This window comes from Heptranchias perlo, unplaced genomic scaffold (assembly GCF_035084215.1).
Source record: "Heptranchias perlo isolate sHepPer1 unplaced genomic scaffold, sHepPer1.hap1 HAP1_SCAFFOLD_43, whole genome shotgun sequence".
NCBI lineage: Eukaryota > Metazoa > Chordata > Chondrichthyes > Hexanchiformes > Hexanchidae > Heptranchias > Heptranchias perlo.
In genome coordinates this window covers 6,223,502-6,243,760 of record NW_027139442.1, presented here as the reverse complement: position 1 = coordinate 6,243,760, position 20,259 = coordinate 6,223,502, and positions in this window count along the sequence as shown.

Sequence of the window (20,259 nt, the reverse complement as noted above, 5' to 3'; positions counted from 1 at the left end):
CAATCATCAGGGAACATCCCCATTACTGACGTTATGATGGAAGGAAGGTCATTGATGAAGCTACTGAAGATAGTTGGGCCTCGGATACTGCCCTGTGGAACTCCTGCAGCAATGTCCTGTGGCTAAGATGATTGGCCTCTAATGACCATTATCATCTTCCTTTGTGCCAGGCATGACTCCAGTCACTGGTGAGTTTTCCCCCTGATTCCCATTTACTTCAATTTGACTAGGGCTACTTGGTGCCACACTCGGTCAAATGCTGCCTTGATGTCAAGGGCAGTCACTCTCACCTCACCTCTTGAATTCAGCCCTTTTGTCCATGTTTGGACCAAGGCTGTAATGTGGTCTGGAGCCGAGTGGTCCTGGCAGAACCCATACTGAGCTTCGGTAAGCAGGTTATTGGTGAGTAATTGCCGCTTGATAGCACTGTCGACGACATCATCCATCACTTTGCTGATGATTGAGAGGAGGCTGATGGGGTAATTGGCCGGATTGGATTTGTCCCTTTAGTGGACAGAACATACCTTTTCGACATTGCCGGGTGGATGCCAGTGTTGTAGCTGTACTGGAACAGTTTGACTCGAAGCTCAGCTACTTCTGGGGCACAAGACTTCAGCACGACAGCCGGGATGTTGTCGCGGCCCATCGCCTTTGTTGAAACCAGTGCACTCAGCCGTTTCTTGATGCAAGGTGGAGTGAATAGAATTGGCTTCTGTGATGAAGTGGATATCGGGAGGATGCCGAGATGGATCATCCTCTCGGCACTTCTGGCTGAAGATGGTTGCAAACGCTTCAGCCTTGTCTTTTGCTCTCACGTGCTGGGCTCTTCCATCATTGAGGATGGGGATGTTGACAGAGCCTCCTCCTCCCATTAGTTGTTTAATTTTCCACCACCATTCACGACTGGATGTGGCAGGACTGCAGAGTTTTGCTCTCATCCGTTGGTTGGCACCATATTCAGGTCTATTGCCGTCAATGGGACTGCATATCAGGCGGGGCATATAACGGGCGGCCAATGCTCACAGCACAAGTTGACAAGTGGAGGGCAATTTTAATCTGATATCACGGGATGCATAGAGGCGGGATGGAGTCGGCCGCCTGTTGCACACTCCGCTCGATGTTGCCCTCCACTGATTTTAACGGAGTACCTTGTCAAGCAGTTTATAAAATGGGCACCGTTTCAACCGTGCTTATTGGGCAAAACGTGTTCCCTTTATCTCAGTCCGGATTGAAAACTGCCTTCCGGAGGTAAATGTCCCTTTCAACCCTCGGTATGAGAGATCCAATAAGGCGTGATGTGAACGCAAGACTTTCTCACACAGTAAATGCAGAATGTGTAATATTATTACGCGATTATTTTCCTGATTTCCAATTTTACCTCCTATATGCCCGAACTGACAGAGTGCAAAGTTTAATACCACAATGAAAGCATCTTTAATGCCAGGATTTTAACCCCTACATGTGCAGCGTCAAAATCACAAGGCCCCTCCTTGTCACATTAACGATTTCTCAGTCAGATAACCGGAACTGCGTGCCGATATTTTCACAACGGTCATGTTATTCGGAATGCGTTAACTCAATGACATTGTGGTTTTTCATATCTCAAAATGGATTGCATTTCGGCAGCACCTCCCAAATGCTCGTCCTTCGCCACCGGGAAGGACAAGGGCAGAAGGTGCAGGAAAACACTATCACCTGCATGTTCCCCTCCAGGTCAAACACCATCCTGACTGGGACCTATGTCGCCGGTCCTTCATGTTCGCTGAGTCAAAATCGTGGAACTCCTGAGGTAACAAGGCCCACCATTACCTTCTCAAGGGGAACGAGAGGTGTGCAATAAATCCGGCCTTTCCAGGGATGCCCACATCCCGAAGAATTGCTTTAAACAGCAATTTAGACATCCCCAGAAATTAACTCTTTTCTTTTAAAATCGAGGTTCTACTGGCTAACGGAGACATTGGTGCAGATCTTGACTTTGTGCGATAGTATAAAATGATAACGAATCTCTCCACATTTTTATTTAAATTGAACTCAAATCGGGAGACATGTCAATGGGCTGTCGACTCGCAATCATCCATTTTACATCATCACAACAAATTAAAATCTATCCCATTCGCACTCGTTTTAAACCGGTTTGTGCCTCGCCTAAATTAGCAGAAACGGAAATTTCAAATCAATGCCTTTTCCTTGTTCCGCTCGTATCCAAGGGGACAATTTCAAGGGTGAAATCTGATTTCGGTAAAAGACCCCCCGCTGATTTATTTTCTTTCACACTTCAGTTTGATTTCACTAATGAAATAACGAATTCACTATTTGTGGAAATTCATTCCCCGACTCCGTTCAACTCGCTATTCAGTCACCAAAGTTCCACTTTATATGCAGATCCACAATTGAATTTCTAATTGTTCTTTCCATTGATTTTATCACAGATCCGCTAACAAAGCCAGGGATATCTCTTAATCAACCGACTGGGGTGTATTTAGAAGGAGAGACTATCGCTATTACCTGCATAGTGAAAGGAGAATATCGCAGTCAAATCTACTTTTACAGAGATAATCAACTACTGTCCTCTCGTCAACTCTTCACAAAGGACAATATTGGTACATTGCTGGTTACCAATACAACCCAAGGAGGCCAGTACCAATGCCAATATGGAACCTTCATCAAAAAAAGGTGGTTAGAATCCCAGCTCAGTGAAGATGTGATGGTCACTATTGAAGGTGAGTGACGGAGAAGAGAGATGGTTAATATGTCTATTCAGCGCACTTGTTATTTATTTTTTTTAAGTTGATTCAATGTAAAATTGTTCAATATTCACAGAGAGTCTCTGAACTCAGCTCTTGACAAGATCTCTGTAACAATGGGTCCTGAACACATAGGCTGACCGTTTCATACCTGCGAAAGAATTAATAGAGACAAACATCCACTTTGAGCCGTCTGTTAATATATCCAAGTGTGGGGTTGAAATTTGTGCTCATCCAGCACAGGATGTCGGAAAAGCAGTGTGACAAATCAGATAGAGTGGAGGGGTCGAGAGATGTGGTGGTGAGGTGGAGCTGGGTGTCGTCAGTGTACCTGTAGAACCCGACGTTGTGCTTTTTGTATGATGTCACGAAGGGGCAGCATGTAGATGATAAGTAGGAGGGGGCCAAGAATAGATCCACGAGGGACTCTATAAATACCGGTGCGGGAGCGGGAAGATAACCCATTGCAGGTGATTCTCTGGCTATGACTGGAGAGATAAGAATGGAACTAGGCGAGCATAGTGCCACCCAGCTAGGCGTCGGAGGAAAGGCCTTGGAGGTGGATGTTGTTGTCAAATGTGTCAACAGCTGCAGGCAGGTCGAGAAGGATGAGGGGGATAGTTTACCATCGTCACAGTCACATCGGATGTAACTTGTGACATTGATAATGGCCGTGACAGTAATGTGGCAGGGGGGGAAACCTGATTGGAGGGATGCAAACATGGCGTTGCAGGAAAGATGGACACGGATTTGAGAGGCGACAACGAGTTCGAACAAATTGGACAGAAAAGGGAGCTTGGAGATGGGACGGTACTTTGCAAGGATAGATGGGTCAAGGGTGTTTTTTGAGAAGGTGTGTGATGACGGCAGATTTAAAGTGGAGGGGGACAATAGCTGATTAGAGGGAAACTTTAACAATACCAGCTAACGTGAGGGCCAGAAAGAGAAGTTGGCTGTTCGGCGATTCAGTGGGAATAGGGCCGAGGGAGCAAGAGTTGGGTCTCATAGTCAAGGTGAGCGTGGAGAGGGCATGAGGGGAGATAAGCGAGAAACTAGACAAGGATGCGAGTTCAGGTTTAGGGCAGTGGGCAAACTTAGGGGAAATTTGATTTTGTGGGCTAGCGGAAAGGAGGGAAGCGGCAGAGGCAGCTGAACAGATGGTCTCCATTTTAGCGACAATGACGTCCATGTGCTCCTCACACCTTTCGTTGGAGGTGGGGGTGGGGGGAGAGGGATTTAAGAGCACAGTTTGCAGTGAAGAAAAGCCGGGGTTAACTTTGCATTCAGGATGATCCTGGAATTGTGAATAGTTTTGGCAGAGGAAACCAGGGCCCGATACAATTTTTTGTGGTCCAGCCATTACTGGCGATGAATGGCTAAACCAGTTGCACGCCATAAATGTTCATGTCTTTGTCCCTTGGACTTAAGGGAGCGGAGATGAGGGCCTGACCAGGGGGACGACCAGGTTTAGAGAGAATGTTTTCAATGGGGGCAAGGGAATCAAAGGGGGAGGTGAGGGTGTGAATGAGCTGATCGGGAGCTGCACAAATGTTGTGGTGAATGGAGGGCCAAAGGATAGACAGCTGCGAATTTGAAAGTGCCGTTGTAAGTGACTTGGGGAAGGGTATTTTCAGGGGGAGACACAGAATGAAGCGTGTTTGGGAGGAGTAAGTGAGATGTGGGTGGAGAGGGGTATCAGGAAGTGGTCAGCGATGGCCTTATCCACAATTGACATGATGGGAGTCGAGGGGCCACTTGAAATGTCAAGGCCTAGGCCGTAGCCGTGTTTATGGGTTGGGGTGTTTATATGGAGGAAGAGTTTAAGGGAGGATGGGAGGGCAGTGAACTCAGACGAGAGGGAGCTTGATGAGTTGAGATGGAGATTGAAAACTCCGAGTCTCTGATCCCATTCACTGTTGCCAATAAGATTTGCATATCGCCAAAATTAGAATAAATTGGAATCACAAAAACCCACTTTCCTTGTTCCTCTGGTATCCCTGAGTGCAAATTCTGGGCTAAATACTGAATATGGAAGTAGAACTCCTGGCTGAATTCTTTCATTTCCCAATTCTGCTGATTGCAGTAATGAAATCGCGAATTCCCCACTTGTGGAATTTGAATCCCGGATGAAAACATCTTTTTTCAATACAGAGCAATCTTTTTTGAGTTACCAAACTTCCACGGTACATGAAGCTCCACGATTCCATTTCTAATTGTGCTTTCATTTTATTTCACCAAAGAACGGTTAGCACCGCCAGGGATTTCTCTTGATCAATCGACTGGGGTGTATTTAGAAGGAGAGACTGTCGCTATTACCTGCATAGTGAAAGGAGAATATCGCAGTCAAATCTACTTTTACAGAGATAATCAACTACTCTCCTCTCGTCAACTCTTCACAACGGACAATATTGGTACATTGCTGGTTACCAATACAAACCAAGGAGGCCAGTACCAATGCCAATATGGAACCTTCATCAAAAAAAGGTGGTTAGAATCCCAGCTCAGTGAAGATGTGACGGTCACTATTGAAGGTGAGTGACGGGGAAGAGAGATGGTTAATATGTCTGTTCAGCGCACTTGTTATTTATTTTTTTAAAGTTGATTCAATGTAAAATTGTTCAATATTCACAGAGAGTCTCTGAACTCAGCTCTTGACAAGATCTCTGTAACAATGGGTCCTGAACACATAGGCTGACCGTTTCATACCTGCGAAAGAATTAATAGAGACAAGCATCCACTTTGAGCCGTCTGTTAATATATCCAAGTGTGGGGGTGAAATTTGTGCTCATCCAGCACAGGATGTCGGAAAAGCAGTTTGACAAATCAAATAGAGTGGAGGCGTCGAGAGATGTGGTGGTGAGGTGGAGCTGGGTGTCGTCAGTGTACCTGTAGAACCCGACGTTGTGCTTTTTGTATGATGTCACGAAGGGGCAGCATGTAGATGATAAGTAGGAGGGGGCCAAGAATAGATCCACGAGGGACTCTATAAATACCGGTGCGGGAGCGGGAAGCTAACCCATTGCAGGTTATTCTCTGTCTATGACTGGAGAGATAAGAATGGAACTAGGCGAGCATAGTGCCACCCAGCTAGGCGTCGGAGGAAAGGCCTTGGAGGAGGATGTTGTGGTCAAATGTGTCAACAGCTGCAGGCAGGTCGAGAAGGATGAGGGGGATAGTTTACCATCGTCACAGTCACATAGGATGTAACTTGTGACTTTGATAATGGCCGTGACAGAAATGTGGCAGGGGTGGAAACCTGATTGGAGGGATGCAAACATGGCGTTGCAGGAAAGATGGACACGGATTTGAGAGGCGACAACGAGTTCGAACAAATTGGACAGAAAAGGGAGCTTGGAGATGGGACGGTACTTTGCAAGGATTGATGGGTCAAGGGTGTTTTTTGAGAAGGTGTGTGATGACGGCAGATTTAAAGTGGAGGGGGATAATAGCTGAGGAGAGGGAAACGTTAACAATACCAGCTAACGTGAGGGCCAGAAAGAGAAGTTGGCTGTTCGGCGATTCAGTGGGAATAGGGCCGAGGGAGCAAGAGTTGAGTCTCATAGTCAAGGTGAGCGTGGAGAGGGCATGAGGGGAGATAAGTGAGAAACTAGAGAAAGATGCGAGTTCAGGTTTAGGGCAGTGGGCAAACTTAGGGGAAATTTGATTTTGTGGGCTAGCGGAAAGGAGGGAAGCGGCAGAGGCAGCTGAACAGATAGTCTCCATTTTAGCGACAATGACGTCCATGTGCTCCTCACACCTTTCGTTGGAGGTGGGGGGTGGGGGGAGAGGGATTTAAGAGCACAGTTTGCAGTGAAGAGAAGCCGGGGTTAACTTTGCATTCAGGATGACCCTGGAATTTTGAATAGTTTTGGCAGAGGAAACCAGGGCCCGATACAATTTTTTGTGGTCCAGCCATTACTGGCGATGAATGGCTAAACCAGTTGCACGCCATAAATTTTCATGTCTTTGTCCCTTGGACTTAAGGGAGCGGAGATGAGGGCCTGACCAGGGGGACGACCAGGTTTAGAGAGAATGTTTTCAATGGGGGCAAGGGAATCAAAGGGGGAGGTGAGGGTGTGAATGAGCTGATCGGGAGCTGCACAAATGTTGTGGTGAATGGAGGGCCAAAGGATAGACAGCTGCGAATTTGAAAGTGCCGTTGTAAGTGACTTGGGGAAGGGTATTTTCAGGGGGAGACACAGAATGAAGCGTGTTTGGGAGGAGTAAGTGAGATGTGGGTGGAGAGGGATATCAGGAAGTGGTCAGCGATGGCCTTATCCACGATTGACATGATGGGAGCAGAGGGGCCACTTGAAATGTCAAGGCCTAGGCGGTAGCCGTGTTTATGGGTAGGGGTGTTTATATGGAGGAAGAGTTTAAGGGAGGATGGGAGGGCAGTGAACTCAGACGAGAGGGAGCTTGATGAGTTGAGATGGAGATTGAAAACTCCGAGTCTCTGATCCCATTCACTGTTGCCAATAAGATTTGCATATCGCCAAAATTAGAATAAATTGGAATCACAAAAACCCACTTTCCTTGTTCCTCTGGTATCCCTGAGTGCAAATTCTGGGCTAAATACTGAATATGGAAGTAGAACTCCTGGCTGAATTCTTTCATTTCCCAATTCTGCTGATTGCAGCAATGAAATCGCGAATTCCCCACTTGTGGAATTTGAATCCCGGATGAAAACATCTTTTTTCAATACAGAGCAATCTTTTTTGAGTTATCAAACTTCGACGGTACATGAAGCTCCACGATTCCATTTCTAATTGTGCTTTCATTTCATTTCACCAAAGAACCGTTAGCACCGCCAGGGATTTCTCTTGATCAATCGACTGGGGTGTATTTAGAAGGAGAGACAGTCACCATTACCTGTCCCGTGAATAGAAAGTACCGTGGGAATATTTACTATTACCGAGAAAATCAACTGCTGTCCTCTCGTCAAATCTTCACAAAAGACAACATTGGAACATTCACGGTTACCGGGACAAACCAAGGAGGGCGGTACCAATGCAAATATGTAACCTACGTTAAAAAAAGGAGATTCTGGTCCCAGCTCAGCGATACTGTGACGGTCACTATAACGGGTGAGTGAAGGGGGACAGAGATCGTTAATGAGGTAAAAAAAATCATCATGAGCGCTCGCTCAAAATAGGCGGCATCGCATTGGGGACTGGCCCAAGGTGACACTGAGGTTTTTTTTGTGCAACCAATAAAGGCGGGAAACAGGCGGGGTCGGGTCAGCCACCCGTTTTCCACTCAGCCCGATTTTAACCTCCACTGACTTTAATAGAGCATAAAATTTTGCAGGGTGTAAAATGGACGACTGACTGAAACCGCACCGTAACAGCTTAAAATTGCCTGATTCAACGCCGTACTGAGCGAATCCTGCATTCCAGAGTCGGAAATTCATTTCAGTTGTTGGTCCGACACACCCAATAGGATGCAGTGTCAACGTGAACCCTTCTTAAACGGTGAATTCAGATTGTGTGATAATTTTACACATCTATCTTCCTGATTCCCAATTTTACCCTTATATATCTGAAGCAGCAGATTGTACTCCACAATGGCAGTACATCGCCAGGCTTTTAACTCCACCGAGTGTAACGTCGCCTCATGAGGAACCGCCAGACTGGCTGGCCTTTTCACATTACAGATTTCTCAATCAGATACCAAAACTGTTCGCCTAGATATTCAAAATGATGCCGTAATGCAGAATCATTTAATTTAATTACAATGTGGTTTCTGTATCTCTCACTGGATTGTATTTTGGCAGCACCTCTTAAACTTGCGACCTCCGCCACCTAGAAGGACAAGGGAAGCAGGTGCATGGGAACACCGTCGTCTGCAAGTTCCCCTCCAAGTCACACACCATCCAGACTTGGACCTGCAGTACGGTTCCTTCATCGTCATTGTGTCAAAATCCTGGAACTCACTATCGAACAGTGCTGTGGGAGCACCTTCATTGCAGGAACTGCAGTGGTTCAAGAAGGCGGCTCGCCATCGCCTTCTCAAGCGGAACTAATGATGGGAAATACAATGTGGCCTTTCTCGCGATTCACGCACCCCAATACATGAGAACAAAACTGATGCCATCAACACAAAATTCACTAACTTAAAATGCGAATCTCCATTGTTTAGCGGAGATCTTCACTTTTTAATCGTGTTAGTACCCAGTCTAAATTAACAGAAATCGGAATTTCCTTGTTTCGTTCGTGTTACAAAGAACAATACCAGGGTTAAACCTGAGTTTGTAAATAGAACCCCCAGCTGATTGCTTTTTAGTCGCATTTCCATTGGATTCCTCAAATTAAATCACCAATTCCCATTTCGTGGAATCTCAGTCCCCGATGTAAACACTTCCCTTCAACACAGCGCAATCGTTAATGAGTTCCCAACCTTCCACCACACATGGAAATCCAAAGATCAATTTCTCATTGTTATTTCCATTTATTTTACCGCAGGCCCGCTAACACCGCCAAGAATTTCTCTTGATCGATCAACTGGGGTGTATTTAGATGGAGAGACGGTCACCATTACCTGCACAGTGACCGGGGAATATCGCGGTAAAATTTACTTTTACAGAGACAATCAACTGCTGTCCTCTCATGAACTTTTCACAAAGAACAACACTGGAACATTCACGGTTACCGGTGCAAACCAAGAAGGGCGGTACCAATGCAAATATGGAACCAACGTCAAAAGAAGGCGATTAAAATCGCAGCTCAGCGAGGCTGTCACGGTCACTATATCGGGTGAGTGAATTGGAACAGAGATTCTTAATATCTATTTAACGCCCTTTGAATTTGTCCAAAATCACCCTGGTTTTAATGTAGCAGTCATTAATATTCACAGAGGGTCTCTGCGCTCAGCTCTTGTCTGGGTCTCTTTAACAATGGGTCCGGAACACACAAGTTGACTGTTTACTGCCAGGGAAGCGTTCACTTTGACCCCGATGGTAATGCATATCCCAGTGAGGAGTAAAATTAGTCTGATTAATAGAGACCTGCATTCACTGTGACCCCGATGTTAATATATATCCGAGTGTGAGGTGAAATTTGCCTTATTAATAGAGACGAGCATTCACTGTAACCCCTATGTTAATATATCCCAGTGAGAGGTGCAATATTTCCCAGGCGGTAGTGCAAAACGGCTCCATTTTGCAACCTATTGAAGTGAGTGGAAAGGAAAATTAGCGGAGTGTAAAATGGGCGGCCGATCGATTTCGCCCGTTTAACGATGTCGCTCGAGATGGATTTCACACCGTATTGTCTCCCCTCCGCATTTACTGTAACTCCAATCATTGTCTAACCAATAGTCCGGGGCGCAAAATAGAAAGATAATACTTTTAGATAGCGCCTTTGCCTTCAGCAGAATGTGGAGAAGCATTTCACAGCCGGTGAAGTTTAGTCACTGTTGATATCTCGGCAAACGTGGTAACCAGTTAGCACGAACAGCATTGAGAGAATGATCAGTTCATATATTTTGATGGTTTCAGTTGAGGGCTGAATGTTGCCCAGAAAAGCTTTCACTCCCAGCTGAATGGGCAGGCGTTGCCTCGGAGGCCATGCAAGTGGGAGCGGGGAGCGAAAAGGGATGTGGTCGTGATGGGAGATAGTGTAGTCGGGGATAGATATTGTTTTCTGCAACCGTGACCGGGAATCTTGAATGCTGTGTTGCCTGCCCGGTGCCAAGTTTAAGGACATCTTCTCGCTGCTGGAGAAGAACTTGGAGGAGAAGGGTGAGGATCTCATTGTCGTGGTGCACGTAGGAACCAACAGCATAGGGAGAACGAGGAATGAGGTTCTGCTGAGTGAGTTTGAGGAGCAGAACCTCAAAGGCAATATTCTCTTCATTACCACGCAAATTGACATAGGGACAAAGAGATTAGATGCTTAAATGCGTGGCTGGAAGAGCGGTGTGGGAAGCAGGGTTTTCAATTCATGGGACACTGGCACTGGTAGAGGGGAAAGAGGGAGCTGTTCCGTTGGGATGGACTCCACTTAAACCGGGCTGGGACAATTTTCCTGGCAACTCGAATAACTAGGGCAATAGATAGGCCTTTAAAATAATGTGAAGTGGGGGAGAGGGGTTCAGGTAAGGGTAAATGTATCAGTCTAAAGAGAAAAGTCAAGGCTATAGAGCAGAGTAACGATTTGGGTAAAAACAAGCAGAGTGTGTCAGGAAGGAAAAGAGAGATTCACAAAGGCAATAGAGCATTCGTGACGAAGGTCACATCAGGGAAAAAAGTAAAATGTTAAAATTAAAGGTGCGAGATCTGAATGCATGAAGCATTCGGAACAAGATAGATGAATTAATGGCACAAATAGAGATAAATAGGTTTGATCGAATCGTCATTACTGAGATGTGGTTACAGGGTTTACAAAAGATAGGCAAAATGTGAAACCAGGAGGGGATGGAGTTGGGGGGCGGTGGCAGTGGTTGGCCCAGGCAATAAAGGATGAGATAAAGGCAGTGGTGAGAAACGATCTTCGGTCAGAAAATCAGTAAGTAGAATGAGTCTGGATGGGGCTAAAAAATAACAAGCGTCAGAAAACACTTGTGGGAGAAGTTCATAGCCGCCCGCACCCCCCAGCAATAGTTAGAGTGTTGGACAGAATATAAATCAGGAAAGTAGTGGAGCATGTAACAAGGCCAATGCAATAATCGTGGGGGAGTTTAATCGTCATATAGTCTCGACAAATCAAGTGGAAAAATGAAGTTTGGAGGATGAGTTCATGGAATGGATTCGAGACAGTTTTCTGGAACAATACGCCAAGGAACTAACTCGAGGACAGGTTACTTTAGATCTAGCGGTTTTTTTATTCGTTCATTTGATGTGTGCGGCGTTGGCAAGGCCAGCATTTATTGTCCATCCCTAATTGCCCTTGAGAAGGTGGTGGTGAGCCGCCATCTTGAACCGCTTCAGTCCGTGTGGTGAAGGTTCTTCCACGGTGCTGTTCGGTAGGGAGTTCCAGGATTTTGACCCAGCGACGATGAAGGAACGGCGATATATTCACAAGCCGTGTTGGCGTGTGACTTGGAGGAGAACGTGCAGGCGGTGTTGTTCCCATGTGCCTGCTGCACTTGCCATTCCAGGTTATAGAGGTCGCGAGTTTGCGAGGTGCTGTGGAAGAAGCCTTCGCGAGTTGCTGCAGTGCATCCTGTGGATGGTACACACTGCAGCCACGGTGCGTTGGTGGTGAAGGGAATGAATATTTCGGGTGGTGGATGGGGTGCCATTCAAGCGGGCTGCTTTGTCCTGGATGGTGTCGAGCTTCTTGAGTGTCGTTGGAGCTGCACTCATCCAGGTAAGTGGAGGGTATTCCATCACACTCCTGACTTGTGCCTTATAGATTGCATAATAAGACAGGTTTAAGTAATAATCTTATAGTTAGGATCATAATATGATGGAATTTTATGTGGATTTTGAGAATGATGTAGTTAAGTCGGAAACTAGTGTCTAAAATTTAAACAAGGCCAATTATGTAGGTATGAGGGGCAAGTTGGATAAGGTAGATTGGAAAATTGGTTAAAAGATATGAAGGTAATAAGCAATGGGGAGCATTTAAAGAAATAATTCGTAATTCTCCACATTATATTGAGGAATAAAAATCAACTGGAAAAGGTAACCAACCGTGGCTAACGAGAGAGTTTAAGGATAGTGTTAGATTTTTAAAAAGAGGCTTAAAATGTTGCCAGGAAGATTAGTAAGCCTGAGGTTTGGGACGGTTTTAGAAATCAGCAAAGAATGACCAAGAAATTAATAAAGAGTGAGAAAATTGAATGTGAGAGCAAGCAAGCAAGAAATATAAAAAGAGATTTTAAGAGCTTTTAGAAATATTTAAAAAGGAAGAGATTAGCGAAAGTAAACATGTGTCCCCTTGAGGCAGAGAAAGGAGAAATTATAACGGGGAATAAGGAAATAGCAAAGACGTTAAACAAATATGTTGTATCTGCCTTCAGAGCAGAAGACACAAAAACATATTGGAAACAATGTGGAACCAAGGGGCTAATGAGAGTGGGGAACTTAAAGTAATTAAGATTAGTAAAGAAAAAGTGCTCGAGAAATTAATGGTAATAAAATCTGACAAATCTCCAAGACCTGTTGGCCCATATCCTGGAGTTTTAAAAGAGGTGGCTCCTGGGATAGTGGTTGCACTGGTTTGGTTCATCCAGGATTCCCCAGAATCCAGAACGGTCCCCGTGGATTAGAAGGCAGCAAATGTTATTCAAGAAAGGAGGGAAGGTAGAAAACAAGGAACTGCAGGCCTATTAGCTTGACATCAGTCGTCGGGAAAATGGTCACATCTCTTATTAATGCCGTACTAACAGGGCACTTAGAGAATCATAATGTGATTAACCGGAATCAACACGGTTTTATGAAATCATAGAATCATAGAATCATAGAAGTTACAACATGGAAACAGGCCCTTCGGCTCAACATGTCCATGTCGCCAAGTTTATACCACGAAGCTAGTCCCAATTTCCTGCACTTGGCCCATATCCCTCGATACCCATCTTACCCATGTAACTGTCCAAATGCTTTTTAAAAGACAAAATTTTACCCGCCTCCACTACTGCCTCTGGCAGCTCGTTCCAGACATTCACCACCCTTTGAGTGAAAAAATTGCCCCTCTGGACCCTTTTGTATGTCTCACCTCTCACCTTAAATCTGTGCCCCCTCGTTATAGACTCCCCTACCTTTTAGAAAAGATTTTGACTATCTACCTTATCTATGACCCTCATTATTTTATAGACTTCTATAAGATCACCCCTTAATCTCCTACTCTCCAGCGAAAAAAGTCCCAGTCTGTCTAACCTCTCCCTATAAGTCAAACCATCAAGTCCCGGTAGCATCCTTGTAAATCTTTTCTGCACTCTTTCTAGTTTAATGATATCCTTTCTATAATAGTGTGACCAGAACTGTACACAGTACTCCAAGTGTGGCCTCACCAATGACCTGTACAACTTCAACAAGACATCCCAACTCCTGCATTCAATGTTCTGACCAATGAAACCAAGCATGCCGAATGCCTGCTTCACCACTCTATCCACCTGTGACTCCACTTTCAAGGAGCTATGAACCTGTACTCCTAGATCTCTTTGTTCTATAACTCTCCCCAACGCCCTACCATTAACGGAGTAGGTCCTGGCCAGATTCGATCTACCAAAATGCATCACCTCACATTTATCTAAATTAAACTCCATCTGCCATTCATCGGCCCACTGGCCCAATTTATCAAGATCCCGTTGCAATCCCAGATAACCTTCTTCACTGTCCACAATGCCACCAATCTTGGTGTCATCTGCAAACTTACTAACCATGCCTCCTAAATTCTCATCCAAATCATTAATATAAATAACAAATAACAGCGGACCCAGCACCGATCCCTGAGGCACACCGCTGGATACAGGCCTCCAGTTTGAAAAACAACCCTCTGCAACCACACTCTGGCTTCTGTCGTCAAGCCAATTTTGTATCCAATTGGCTACCTCACCTTGGATCCAATGAGATTTAACCTTATCTAACAACCTAACATACGGTACCTTATCAAAGGCTTTGCTGAAGTCCATGTGGACCACGTCTATTGCACAGCCCTCATCTATCTTCTTGGTTACCCCTTCAAAAAACTCAATCAAATTCGTGAGACATGATTTTCCTCTCACAAAACCATGCTGACTGTTCCTAATTAGTCCCTGCCTCTCCAAATGCCTGTCGATCCTGTCCCTCAGAATAACCTCTAACAACTTACCCACTACAGATGTCAGGCTCACCGGTATGTAGTTCCCAGGCTTTTCCCTGCCGCCCTTCTTAAACAAGGGCACAACATTTGCTACCCTCCAATCTTCAGGCACCTCACCTGTAGCGGTGGATGATTCACATATCTCTGCTCGGGGACCCGCAATTTCCTCCCTAACCTCCCATAACATCCTGGGATACATTTCATCAGGTCCCGGAGAGTTATCTACCTTGATGCGCGTTAAGACTTCCAGCACCTCCCTCTCTAGAAAATGTACACTCCTCAAGACATCACTATTTATTTCCCAAAGTTCCCTAACATCCATGCTTTTCTCAACCGTAAATACCGATGTGAAATATTCATTCAGGATCTCACCCATCTCTTGTGGTTCCGCAAGGGAAATCATGTTCAACAATCTACTGGTTATTTGAGGCTGTAACTAGCAAGGTACATGAAGGGAACCAATGGATTCAGTATATTTGGATTTTCAAAAAGCCTACGATAAGATGCCAGATAAATGGTTGTTACACAAGATTAAGGCTCATGGGATTGGGAGTAACATATGCATGGACTGAGGATTGGATAACGGACACGAAACAGAGATTAGGAATAAAAGGTTCATTTTCCGGTTGGCATGCCACATGTAACTAGTGGGATGCCACAAGGATCAAAGCGAGGGACTCATTTCTTACACCCTGTAAGTGGTGGAGAGGCTTTGGGGAATCAGGAGGTGAGTCACTCGCCGCAGAGTACGCAGCCTCTGATCTGCTCTCGTCGCCATAGCATCTATGTTGCTGGGCCAGTTGAGTGCCTGGTAAATGTCGATCCCAAAGACGTTGATGGTCGGGAATTCGGCAAAGGTAATCGGATGGAATGTTAAAGAGATGGTTGATCCGCTCTTGTTGGAGCTCTTGTGCCATATTTTTGTTGCGAAAATCTCCACAATCGAAAAAAATCAGTGAATGAAAGTTGTCTGTTTTACAAAAGTCAATTCTGCTCACCCACTACTCCCCGTTGTTCGTTTATTGAACAGTGCCTGAGACAACTGCCAGGGTACTCGGATACTGAATATGAAGCTTACCCAAGGGTTGAAAAGTTGGTTAACCTCATCCATTAAATGTTCAGCCGCAGGATTGGCCGCAATGTGTGGAATTTGGTGGCATTACTCTGGACTGTTGCACCCGGTTGTCTGACAGTTTGTTGCATTGAAATCGATCGTCACTGCTTGTTCCTTTCGAATTACAGGTCTATCCAAACCAAATATATCAGTGGATTCTAGTCTTGTTGTGAAGGGTGCAAAAGTCAACTTTAACTGTACAAATCCCCGGGACCTTCCTGGCTTCACATTTCACTTGTACAGATTCGGAGAAGCGAATTACTCGGATATCCAGACTGCTGCTGCACGGAACAATTCTGTCAACTTCACCATCACGATGATGGATCACGCCGATGGAGGAAAATACACCTGTCTGTATGAAGGGGATGTGAGGGGAAGGCTGCTAACGTCGGCTCAGAGTGACCCTGTACATATAACTGTAAAAGGTGAGTGAGATTCACACTGTGACTCTGTTCATCCGACCACCGGAAAAAAGTGTTTGTTTTTCATTTTTAATCTGCCTCAGGTGTTGTATTTCATGCTTAAAATGGCGTGTAAATGACACACAAAGGCCCTTTAACGCTTATTTCATTAAATATTCGCTATTTATCATGTTACTGAGGAAGGAACTAAAGCACCAAAGGTTCATTGGTTTTATTTCTCTAATTCCGATCAACAGTTTAATTCTCTAGTTGTGTTCTGTAGTTCCTTACCGATCATGTAATAGTCCAGGTTCACCCCCAGGCAAGCTGAGAAAAGAATAACGTCCACGGTACGATCTGTAACAAAAGGTAATTTAACCTTGTATGCTAAAGACAAACAAACTGCAGATGCTGGAAACATACAGTACGTCAGTCAGCGTCTGTGGAGAGAGCAGTTGAGTTCTGACCAAGGCCAGCGCCTGAAACGTCACCTCATATGTTCTCTCCGCAGTATTGCAGGTTTGACCAATTGATTTACTCGAATGATTCCAGGGATGAGTGACCTTAGTTACTTGGATAACTGGGGGTGTTCTCCTTAGTTCAGAGACGGTTGCGAGAATATTTGATACAGGGATTCAAAATCATGAAGGGTCTCGGCAGAGTTAATGGACAGAAACGGTTCCCTTTGGCGGAAGGGTCAAAAACCAGAGGACATAGATTTAAGGTGATTGGCAAAAGAACCAAAGGTGACATGAGGAAAAACTTTTTCACACAGCGATTGGTTAGGATCTGGAATGTACTGCCCGAGGGGGTGGTGGAGGCAGATTCAATCATGGCCATCAAAAGGGAACTGGATAAGTACATAAAAGGAAAAAAATGCAGTGCTGCTGGGGTAGGGCGGGGGGACTAGCTGGATTGCTCTTGCATGGAGCCAGCACGGATTCGATGGGTCGAATGGCCTCTATCCTTGCTGTGATCTTTCTAATATTCTATGATTCGATGATCATTCCAAAGTTTACAGAATTAAACTTATTAATTTCCATCCCACCAGTGTTTATTTTTGTTGTTAGCTGGAAAGAATTAAATACTTACCTGTTCACAGTTCCAGTTATTATCGAAGGAAGGAATCAATGAATAAATCAGGCAATTAATTAATCGAGCAATGAACATTGAGCTTTGAGCAGTGTCACGTTTTCCAGGTGGATAATGATGTCACCATGTGACAAAACATTGCCGAACTCATTTCGGATTCCTTGATTTTGTGGCATTGCTTTAATGTGGAACATTTATAGGAATAAAAGAGAGGAGAAGAGACAGACTTAGAGTATTATAGACGAAACGGTGCAAACCAAGAAATCGCTAAAACAAAAGATCACTCGGGTTGGAAACACATCGTCATCTCAAACTTTTTTCGTTTTCATCTATTTTAGAACTCACCCCGGATTCTACAGCACCCCGTGCCTTTGTTTTGCTTCATTAAGGAGCAGATTATTTACTTCGTGTAGAAACTATTGGTTAACTTTGTTGTACTGTGTTCCTTTATATCATTTAGATAATTCCTCTTGGTTGGAGGCAGCTGTTGGCTCTGCTGTGGTTCTGATTTTCATCCTTACTCTGTTGGGTGTGTGCTTCTGGAAAAAAAGAAAGGTAAGTTAAACACGTATTATCCGTTCATCAAAAACACACGGACTAAGCCAACTGCCATCTCTCTTCCTCCCCGCTCGTAACCATCTCCCTCATTCATCTAGCACTGGACACCTAACCCCGGAATGTAACTGTAAGGAGATCATGGACAGAAAGGCGCAGTTGGAAATGACCTAAATCTTAGTAGACCTGATGCTCATCCTGTCCAACCAGTGCAGAACATCATCATTAAAACCCACAGAATGTTGAACTACACAACCCAAAACAGTAGAATACAAGTGAGAGAAGGTGCTAATCAAACTGTACTGTGCAGTACCGTTCCCTCCGCGACACCCTAGTCAACTCTTCCATCACCCCTAACACCCTTTCTCCTCCCCACGTCACCTTCCCGTGTGAGCGCAGGAGATGCAACACCTGGCCCTTCACCTCCTCCCTTCTCGCCATCCAAGGTCCCAAACACACCTTCCAAGTGAAACAGTGGTTTACTTGTAATTCATTCAAGTTAGTATACTGTATCCGCTGCACACAACGCGGTCTCATCTACACAGGGAAGATCAAACACATACTGGATGATCGCTTTCCTGAACACCTCCGCTCTTTCTGCAAGCGTGACCCTGACCTTCTGGTCGCTTGCCATTTTAGTTCCCCTTCCCACTCCAACTCTGACCTGTCTGTCCTCGGCCTCTTACACTGTTCCAATCAAGCTCAGCGTGAGCTTGAGGAACAGCACCTCATTTTTCGTTGAGGCCATTTACAACCTTCCGGAAACAATATTGATTTCAATAACTTCAGATCATAACCACTGTTCCCATTTTTGGTCAGCTAGCGCTGGTAATGAGTCTACTGCTGCAATTGTCAGCTACTCCTGATCAGTCTGTTGTTACTTAACCTGTCCCATTACCACCTTCCTTACCTTGCACCATCATCCCCTTTGTCATTTAATCACTCCTGCCCTCCACCCTATCACAGACCTTCCTATTTGTTCTTTCCTCCCCCGCACCCACCTCCCTGCACCCCTTTCCCTGGCTCAGTACTTGCTCAAAAACGTAAATCTTTTAACATCTTCCAGTTCTGACGATAGGTCTCCGACCTGAAACGTTAATTTTGTTTCTTTCTCCACAGTTGCTGCCTGATTTGCGGAGCTTCTCCTGACTTTTCTGTTTTTATTGCAGATTTCCAGCATCAGCATTATTTTGCTTTTAATGTACTGTAGTCTGCTCTGACATCACTCTGAGCACTCCTGCCAAGCTCTAATCTTGACAAACTCCTTCCTACCGCAGTCTTCCCTCCCACCGCTAACCCTGTGAACTCTGCCAGCGGATCAACGATTACCGTCCCTCCAGAATTTCCGTTCACTTGCAAACAAGGCCTTTGCCATCCCTGATCTTATTAAGGATGTTGTATCGATAACCATGGACTTGCCGGTAACTTCGATCATGGCTGATGACAACTTCCCCCTTACTGAAGCCTCCCCGTCTGTCTATACCTTCTACCAGCTGCCCCACCCAAACCGCTGCGGTTGCGGTGTGACACTTATAACCAAATAACACCTTAGTCTGTGCCGCGACTCCTCGGTCAACTTTTCCTCATTTGAGCACATATGCCCCAGGTTAAATTTCCTTGACAGTTTTCGTCCCTCATCTTCTGCACTGAACGACTTCTCCTCCTCGGTGACCTCAACCCGCATCTCAGCTCACCCTGCCGTCTCTTCTCTGAGTTATGTGACCAACTGTTCTCACTTAACCTTTCCTTCATATCAATTATTTATGGGATTTGGGCGTTGCTGTCAAGGCCAGCATTTATTGCCTTTTTCCCCTTGAGAAGGTGATGGTGAGCCACCTTCTTGAACCATTGCAGTCCGCGTGGTGAAGTTTCTCCCACGGTGCTGTTAGGTGAGGTGTACCAGGATTTTGACCCAGTGAGGATGAAGGAACGGCGATATATTTCCAAGTCGGGATGGTATGTGACTCAGAGGGGAATATGCAGGTGGTGTTGTTCCCATGTGCCTGCTGCCCTTATCCTTCTAGGTGATAGAGATCGCGGATTTGGGAGGTGCTGTCGAAGAAACCTTGGCGAGTTGCTGCACTTGCATGCAGAATTACATCGTATTTACAGCACCTCAGAAGGCCATTCGGTCCACCAGGTTATATGCCGCTAATTTTGCTCAACACATACCGCTCACTCGTCACGCCCCCTGCCGCCTTCCAACCCACTTCCTTCTGTTTCCGCCTCTGCAAAAAAACGATGCCCTCAGTCACTTACAACGGAACTTTCAATCTCCCAACTGTGTATCCTTTGGCCCTCCAGTCGCCACCATACTTCTGCAGCTTCAATCACACCCTCACCTCCACCTTTTATGCCCTATTCCCCAGTAAAACTCCTAACTTCTCCCACCCTGGTCGTTTCCCGTGGTAGGGCCTATATCTTTGTTTCCATAAATGCAAAGGCCACAGATTTAAACGCTTATGGCGAACAACCGTTCTCGCCATTGATCACCAGAACTGAGTGGATCACAGAAAGCACTGTCGGGCCCTGTAATCCTCTGCCAAAGCTGCTCATTGCCCCTGGGAAATCCTAGAGTGCAAAAATAATCCCAAGCTCCTTTTCTC